We start from the raw sequence: 8,337 nt of genomic DNA, 5'->3' as shown, positions 1-8,337 counted from the left end.
AATCTTCATTTAAGCTCTTTTTTAATAATTCTTTATTATTTGCAAGTTAAGATACAAAAATATCATTAGAAGATTCTTTTTTTCAATAAAATAGATAATGAGGATATAAAAGCGCAATAAAATATGATGATCAGGCCTACGCCCTTCTAATAACTAATTGAATGTACAAAGAGCTTCTATAGACAAACACTTGGTGTGTGCCTCGGAGAGCATAATGAGGTCACAATAGTCATGTAAACTGGAAATTAACATGACATCACCTCAGGAAGGGGTGAGTTTGAAATAAAAAGAGCCTATTGTAGAGTTGGTGAAAAGTCGAAGGTGGGGCTCTGAGTGACTGGCGGTCGACCGGCAGTGGTGCCTGTGACTCGACCGTAATGTGTACGCAAACGTAGTAAGACTCTGGCATATTGGCGCGGTCGACCAGACAAGGCGCTGCGGTCGACCCGCGATTTTTCCAGAAGAGTTAGTGAGCCTCTGGACTTTTCGCGGTCGACCACACATGGCGCTGCGGTCGATCCGCGAATCGGATTTCGGCTGGGTCTGTTTCCAGACCCATTTCGTTGTGGGCTTTCATATAAATGCCCAAGGTTGTTCTAGGGTTAAAGAAGGGTGAGTTTGAGCTGCCAAGAGGGGATTTCTAGGGCTTCTTTTGTTTGAGCTCTATTGGAAAGATCAAGTGATCTTGTTGAGGGTTTGGGTAAGATTTGTAACCCTAATTTATATTCCCCTTGATTTCTATTAGTAAAACTCCCTCCTCCTTGCCCTGTGGACGTAGGCACATTAGCCGAACCACGTATATCTTGTGTTCTTGCTGTGATTGAGTGCTTGTGTTGCTAATTTGTGGTCTACTATTTTTTCTTGTGTGTGCTATTGCTTTCTATTGTCGATTGGGCTTCCGCGGCGCCACAACAAGTGGCATCAGAGCTTCGCGGTTGGACTTGAGAGTTTATTCGAAGAATTCGTTTGTTGGATTCTTGTTGAGAGTAGACCTACAATATGGTTGAAACAAGCCAAGGCTAGTTCAAGGCACTACAAGTGCTACAAGTACATCGGGATCGGCTTTGACAAGGCGATCCAAAGCTTTGAGCATCAATAATACTAAAATTGATATTCCAAAGTTCGACGGCACAAGGCATCAATTTTTGGCTATGAGGCGTGTCAAGTAATGGGCACCTTAGAATGCACAATAATTTGGAGGAAACTCTTGAGCTACAAGAGAAACCCGAAATGTTGAAGACAAGGTTTGGAAGAAATGAACAGTAGAGGCTTGTGGGGTGATCGGTCATGCTTGACGTCGCGATCTCATTTATCTGAATGTGATGAACGAGACGTTGGCGAAGAAATTGTGCGGAAACACTCAATGAAAAGTATTTGACGAAGAGCATTGAGAATAGGCTTTATTTGAGAAAAGGTTCTACAATTCAAGATGAAGAGGGGCGTTTCCATTCGGGAGCATGTTAACAACTTCACAAAGCCTAATTTCGGATATGGCCATGTAGATATCATGGTGGAGCGATAAAGACAAGGTGATGTTACTATTGTGTTCGTTGCGGAGATGAGTTTGGTACATTTGTTTCTCACTATGATAAATGGAACGAACTACAGTTAGCTACAAGGAGGTGACCTCAGCATTGGTAAAATTCATGAGCTGAGGAAGAATGATGGTGAGCCCTCCGAGAAGGTATCGGTGGTGATGCATTAGCATGTTCGTGGTCGATAGTCCAAACCGTCAAAGGTTCAACCGCCTCAAAATCAAAGAATAGGGGTGGCATAAGAGTGTTGGTGAAATCAATGTGCCTTGCACATAAGAAGATGTTGGACTAGGAATGATCAATGCGCCTTTGCCCTATTAAGTGGCATTGGAAGATATGATGCCCATAGTTAAGATAGCCGAAGACAAGGGCAGAAGCTGCTACAAGCTTCAGAGGTAGAAATATTACTAAAAGGTTTTTGCGTAACATTTTCAGATTCGAATTCTTCCGGTTATTCTTTGGTCCCGACACTGCCGTCAGTTTGTTATATGCCGACTCTACGGAGTGGATGCTCTGATTTCGGAGCTACATTTCACATTTGCCCTAGAGAGGTATTGGTTTACCAAACTTTGAGGGAGTTAAAGAGAGGAGACGTGCGCTGCTCATACTTGGCGCAATCGACATGGTTTGTCCTATATATGCGTGATAGCTCAGTCAGAATCAGATTGCATTACACTGACGTCAACTTGGTGACTAGGGGAATGAAAGAAGTGAGTAGCTTCGGTTGTCCGCCAAATTGACAAAGAACCCTCATTTCTTCTTGCGGACTTTTGGAGGCATCCGGCATATAAAGTTGATCTTTACGAAGATGCTAGTTTAGAAGTCATGAAGCGCTGGGTCCATGGTGGTGATGCGAGGTGTCGAGCGGGAAAAACATCCTATACTTACTTGAAGGGCTAAGACAGTACACGGGGTTTGACTGCTTCTTGTAATCAAGCCTTACTACTTTTTAATGTTGTTTTAACAATATAATTTACCACTAATGTTGTTTTGTCTCAAGTATTTGTGTTTTCTTATTTATATATAGACAAACAACGAGTGAGTAGAGGGATGCGAATAGAGCACTTCAACGATACAATCCAAAGCGATGCCGTTGGCGGTAAATGCTCGGTGAAGCAACGTACAATTCAAGTAAAAATCAAGTTTCAAAGCTTTCATGCCGCATGTGTACCAAGCTTGAGCCTACAAATGAAATCAAGACCTAAGCTGGTAATATAGTTTAGACTTTATATTATGTGTGTAGGATAACTCTCAAGCCTCAACATATTATACACATCACATTTATTTGGTTTTCTTACACATATATATATATAGTTATATATATATACATGAAGTTTTTGGTTTCTATGCTATATATATAGTTATATATAATACATATATGGTGTTGAATTTATGATTTATCATCATATGAAATTATATATTTCAATTTTCTATTGTGTTTTTGGAAAACATTGCCATAGGAATATGCAATTTTTATGAAAAATATTGTATTCTTAGTTTGCTGACATTCAAATCATTAATACATGTTTTTACTAAGCTCTATAAAACATTTCACAAGCTTTCAAAAGTTGGTTTATGTCAAATCATCAAAATTCAAGTATTCTCATATTTTCATGTTTTGGACTATTATGCTTAAAATGATGATATTCTTTCATATTGGAGCGTCCTTTCTTGATAACCAGTCGCTGTAACATTGTTTATTATCATTCTACAATCACTTCTCCAAGTTTTATATTTTTTGCGAATTTATTTGATATGTTTAACATGTTTTAAAATCAGCATATCAGTTTTCTGACTGTGTCAGTTTTCGCCGTCGAACCGCACCCGGCGACCGATCATTTGTTTCTTTCGTCACCATTGCAGCAGAGAGTTGGTCAGTCGACTGTGCGCGTCGACCGAGAGCTCCAATCGGTCACCGCACCGCCGTTTTTCGACCGACGCTATGCGTTCTCAGAACAGTCTTCGTGTTTTGGTTCTCCACTCGGTCGCACCGACAGAATTTTCGGTCGACCGCCAATGTATCCGTTGGCTTTCCAATGGCTATTTTTCTGAGCTGTTTGGCCTAGAGCCTGTTTGTTGTCTTTTTTAGGTGCGGTTTGGCTGGTTTTTGAGTGCGGTATAAATACCCTATTGACTGCTTCTCTTTCAACGCTGACCATGAGAATTGTTTAAACAGATTTAAGGGTTGTTTTGTGCTTTATTTAAAAGAGGTGTTTCAAGAGTTTTGTGTGAATCAAATTCACAAGAGCAAGTGGAGAATCATCCTTTGGTGTTGCAGCATTCAACTCTTACTTCCCACTCTCTTGCTCATCTTTAGAAAAAGTGTTCTAAACTCATCTAGTAATTTATTATTTTGATTACAATTTTCCGTAAGCTAGATTTATATTGAGTTTAGTTTAATTGATTTATTTATCTCTTTGTACACACACAAACCATTGAGCTATTGTATTTACATTCATAGTATAATTTAGGTTGTGGGGATTGTGCTAACTTAGAGAGTGCAGCTTATAATTCGTTCTCATTCATTATAAGAACAAACAGCTTTGTATTGAGCCTAATGTGAGCGATTCACTTGTAATACACTTGTACACCGAGAGAAGCTGTAGTGAGGAGAGACGGTGGGTCGAATCCAAGAGTGAGCTAGCGTCGGATGACGCTGCCTTAGCGCGCAGAGGCTTGAACGAGTCAAATGAGCAGAGAGGGACACGCGCGCTAGGATCCAACACTGTAGTGTGTGAGGTGTTGCATTGCCCATCAGTCATTGTTATTGTGAGGTAAGGTGTAAACATTGTTCGGCGTGAACGTACAAACCCGGTTTGTGAGTAGTGGAGATACTCCTCGAGCGGCAGGAGCGGAGACGTAGGTCGTGTAGCTGGGACGAACTCCGTAATCATATTGTTTGTTCTGTGATTGCATTGGCGCACTCCTTTTATATGTCATTATCTTATATCGTCTTTGTTATATTGCTTGTTGATTATATTGCCCACTATCTAGTTCATATGTTACCTTGTGTGAGTTTCATTCCTTGCTCACCATTGTACTATATCTCTTTGTTAGGATACTATCTTGTTGTTCATATTGCTTATCCTAGCTCATGTATACATTATTGTATTTCATACTGCATAGGATACTTTGTTTAATATTTTTTTAATTTGGTATTTAATGGCGGATTCAGATTTAGCATAATGACCCTAACACCCCCCTCATAGGGGTCTAACAATGATATCCAGAGCTTGGTGCCCTCTTTGATTTAAAGGCTAATCGCCTTGAGTTAAAGAGATCCAAGTTATCTTTTTGTTGCTTAATCTTTTTTGATTATTTGTTCTTGCTTGACATTACAGTTTCTTATTTTCATGGACATACATTCGTGCATCTTGTTTGGCTATGATCTATTGTTCTCCTAAGAGTAGATAATCTCCCATATGACCAATGATGTTCTAGCTATTTAACATATTTGTTAGCATCTAAACAATTCCGATTTATTGCGGATAGTTATTTGAAGCATGCTTATAATTATACCCACTTCGGAAAATCCAAGTTGGTAGATAACAATGTATAAAAGAATGTTTAATTATGAACAAGCTTTTGTCAGATATTTGCTTAATGCCTCTTGACTCATCCTTTTCTAAAACAATTTGCTCATTATACTCTCTCTATAATCTTAAAATTATATGAAACTAGTCTAATTTTCTTTATATTATATGAATTATTCTCTTACACTTAAAATGATCATGTTTAGGATAATCAACTAGAGAACTAATTGATAGAAGAAGAATTTGATAATATATGCCTATCTTAAATGGTTTAATAGGTTATTCTTATAAATTCTATGATTACTATCTTGTTGTTGTTCTTATCATGATTTTTTATTTTGACTTAGATGATAATTTGATAGGTTATATTTTCCTTAAATGGTTTGATAGTCTATACTTAATAAATCTAAATTGAAATATGACAAAAAGAGAATAGTTTGTATTTAATAATTGAGATTAGCTAGTGGATTCAATTTTAGATTTCTCATATCTTTAATTGAACCCTACATCTTTTATTTTATTGAATTTTCTCTTTCTTGCTTTTTATTCTATTCTTTGATTCTTACTTCTCTTCACTCAAATTCAATTTATTGTTACTTGCATATATTCAAAACAATCACTCTCATTCATCATAACTCTCACACTTATTCTTTAATTCTATTTTGTCACACACACAACATAAGAACCAATTCTAATAATCTCTTAAAATCACCTTCCTCGTGGGATCGATAACTTTTTATACTATAACTTGATCAATTGTGCACTTGTAATTTTGGTACATAATTATGCCGCATCACCTGGACACTTCTATCGTGAGGCATACCTGTATCCGACATATACTCATACCCGTACCTTAGCGACTCCTTACATTTATGCATACATTGATTCAGGCATTTACTCAATTAAACAATACATGTTTTATTTTAGGACAATTGTGAAAATCATTTCCTTGACGTAAATTCTACGCTTTACATGATATTCTTGAAACTCGTTGGGTTCTAAACTATGATTTTAATGGTCATTTGGGTGTCTAGTTCAAAAAACTAGCATTTTTACAATTTGTAATCCACATAATAAAATAAACATAATAATGTTATCCTTTGGCTTGTAGCCAGGGGTTTCAAGAAGTAACGTCTTTCGAGTAGACCCTGCAATGTGTTGAATAACAGGTCGAGTGGGCTCGTAGCTAGCCATTTTCGACAAGAGGACCGACAAGTCTTGCTCTTCGAGTCGATCTAAGAAGATGTCGACTCGGCGAGTCGGCTAAGTCGGGATTCTTGGTGGTCTTGATAGTTAATTTTATTTGAGCAGTGCATGTAGGGGAACACATGTCTGTTGCTGGAAAAGAGCCATAATTTGGCGACTAAAAATATCATAACAGTTAGCCCCTTTCGCTTAGACCCGACTTGTTAATAATCAAACATAAACAACTTTCAAATATAATATATTAAATTCTACTTTGCGAATTGGGAGAAATCATCTTTTCTTTACAGTTGACCATCCTGAGCACGAATTTGACTTTCTTTCTTTCCAGACTTGATTTAATTCTCAGTCGCAGGCCAAGTTATTAATAATTACTGACTAAGAAAGTGATTAGTGTTGAGTCATAGGCTTTGCATTTAGGCATTTTGGGTTTTATTTGAGATCTTTTGGGCTTAAAATAATCTTCATTTAAGCTCTTTTTTAATAATTCTTTATTATTTGCAAGTTAAGATACAAAAATATCATTAGAAGATTCTTTTTTTCAATAAAATAGATAATGAGGATATAAAAGCGCAATAAAATATGATGATCAGGCCTACGCCCTTCTAATAACTAATTGAATGTACAAAGAGCTTCTATAGACAAACACTTGGTGTGTGCCTCGGAGAGCATAATGAGGTCACAATAGTCATGTAAACTGGAAATTAACATGACATCACCTCAGGAAGGGGTGAGTTTGAAATAAAAAGAGCCTATTGTAGAGTTGGTGAAAAGTCGAAGGTGGGGCTCTGAGTGACTGGCGGTCGACCGACAGTGGTGCTGTGATCGACCGTAATGTGTACGCAAACGTAGTAAGACTCTGGATATTGGGCGGTCGACCAGACAAGGCGCTGCGGTCGACCGCGATTTTTCCAGAGAGTTGAGTGAGCCTCTGGACTTTTCGCGGTCGACCACACATGGCGCTGCGGTCGACCGCGAATCGGATTTCGGCCTGGGTCTGTTTTCCAGACCCATTTCGTTTGGGTTTCATATAAATGCCCAAGTGTTGTTCTAGGGTTAAAGAAGGGTGATTTTGAGCTGCCAAGAGGGGATTTCTAGGGCTTCTTTTGTTTGGAGTCTATTGGAAAGATCAAGTGATCTTGTTTGAGGGTTTTGGGTAAGATTTGTAACCCTAATTTATATTCCCCTTGATTTCTATTAGTAAAACTCCCTCCTCCTTGCCCCGTGGACGTAGGCACATTGCCGAACCACGTATATCTTGTGTTCTTGCTGTGATTGAGTTGCTTGTGTTGCATTGTGGTCTACTATTTTTCTTGTGTGTGCTATTGTATTGTCGATTTGGGCTTCCGCGGTGCACAACAAGTGGCATCAGAGCTTCGGGTTGGACTTGAGAGTTTATTCGAAGAATTCGTTGTTGGATTCTTGTTGGGAGAGTAGACCTACAATATGGTTGAAACAAGCAAGGCTAGTTCAAGCACTACAAGTGCTACAAGTACATCGGGATCGGCTTTGACAAAGGCGATCCAAAGCTTGAGCATCAATAATACCTACAAGTGCTACAAGTACATCGGGATCGGCTTTGACAAAGGCGATCCAAAGCTTGAGCATCAATAATACTAAAATTGATGTTCCAAAGTTCCGATCCAAAGCTTGAGCATCAATAATACTAAAATTGATGTTCCAAAGTTCGACGGCAAGATCAATTTTGGCTTATGGAGGTGTCAAGTAATGGGCACCTTAGATGCACAAAATTTGGAGGAAACTCTTGAGCTACAAGAGAAACCCGAAGATGTTGAAGACAAGGTGCAACGAGAACAGGAGGATTTGTCAGATATGTCTTGATATCCTCGAGTGCCTTTTGGTAGGCGTCGTCCCATATAAATGATACCCCTTTCTTGTTCAGCTTAGAGAACGGTTGGCACTTCCCAGAAAGATTTGAGATGAAACGATGTTGAAGACAAGGTTTGGAAGAAAATGAACAGTAGAGCTTGTGGGGTGATTCGGTCATGCTTGACGTCGGATCTCATTTATGATGTGATGAACGAGACGTTGGCGAAGAAATTGTG

Source organism: Asparagus officinalis, chromosome 10 (genome assembly GCF_001876935.1).
Source record: "Asparagus officinalis chromosome 10, Aspof.V1, whole genome shotgun sequence".
Classification (NCBI taxonomy): Eukaryota; Viridiplantae; Streptophyta; class Magnoliopsida; order Asparagales; family Asparagaceae; genus Asparagus; species Asparagus officinalis.
Note: the sequence above shows the minus strand (reverse complement) of the source record.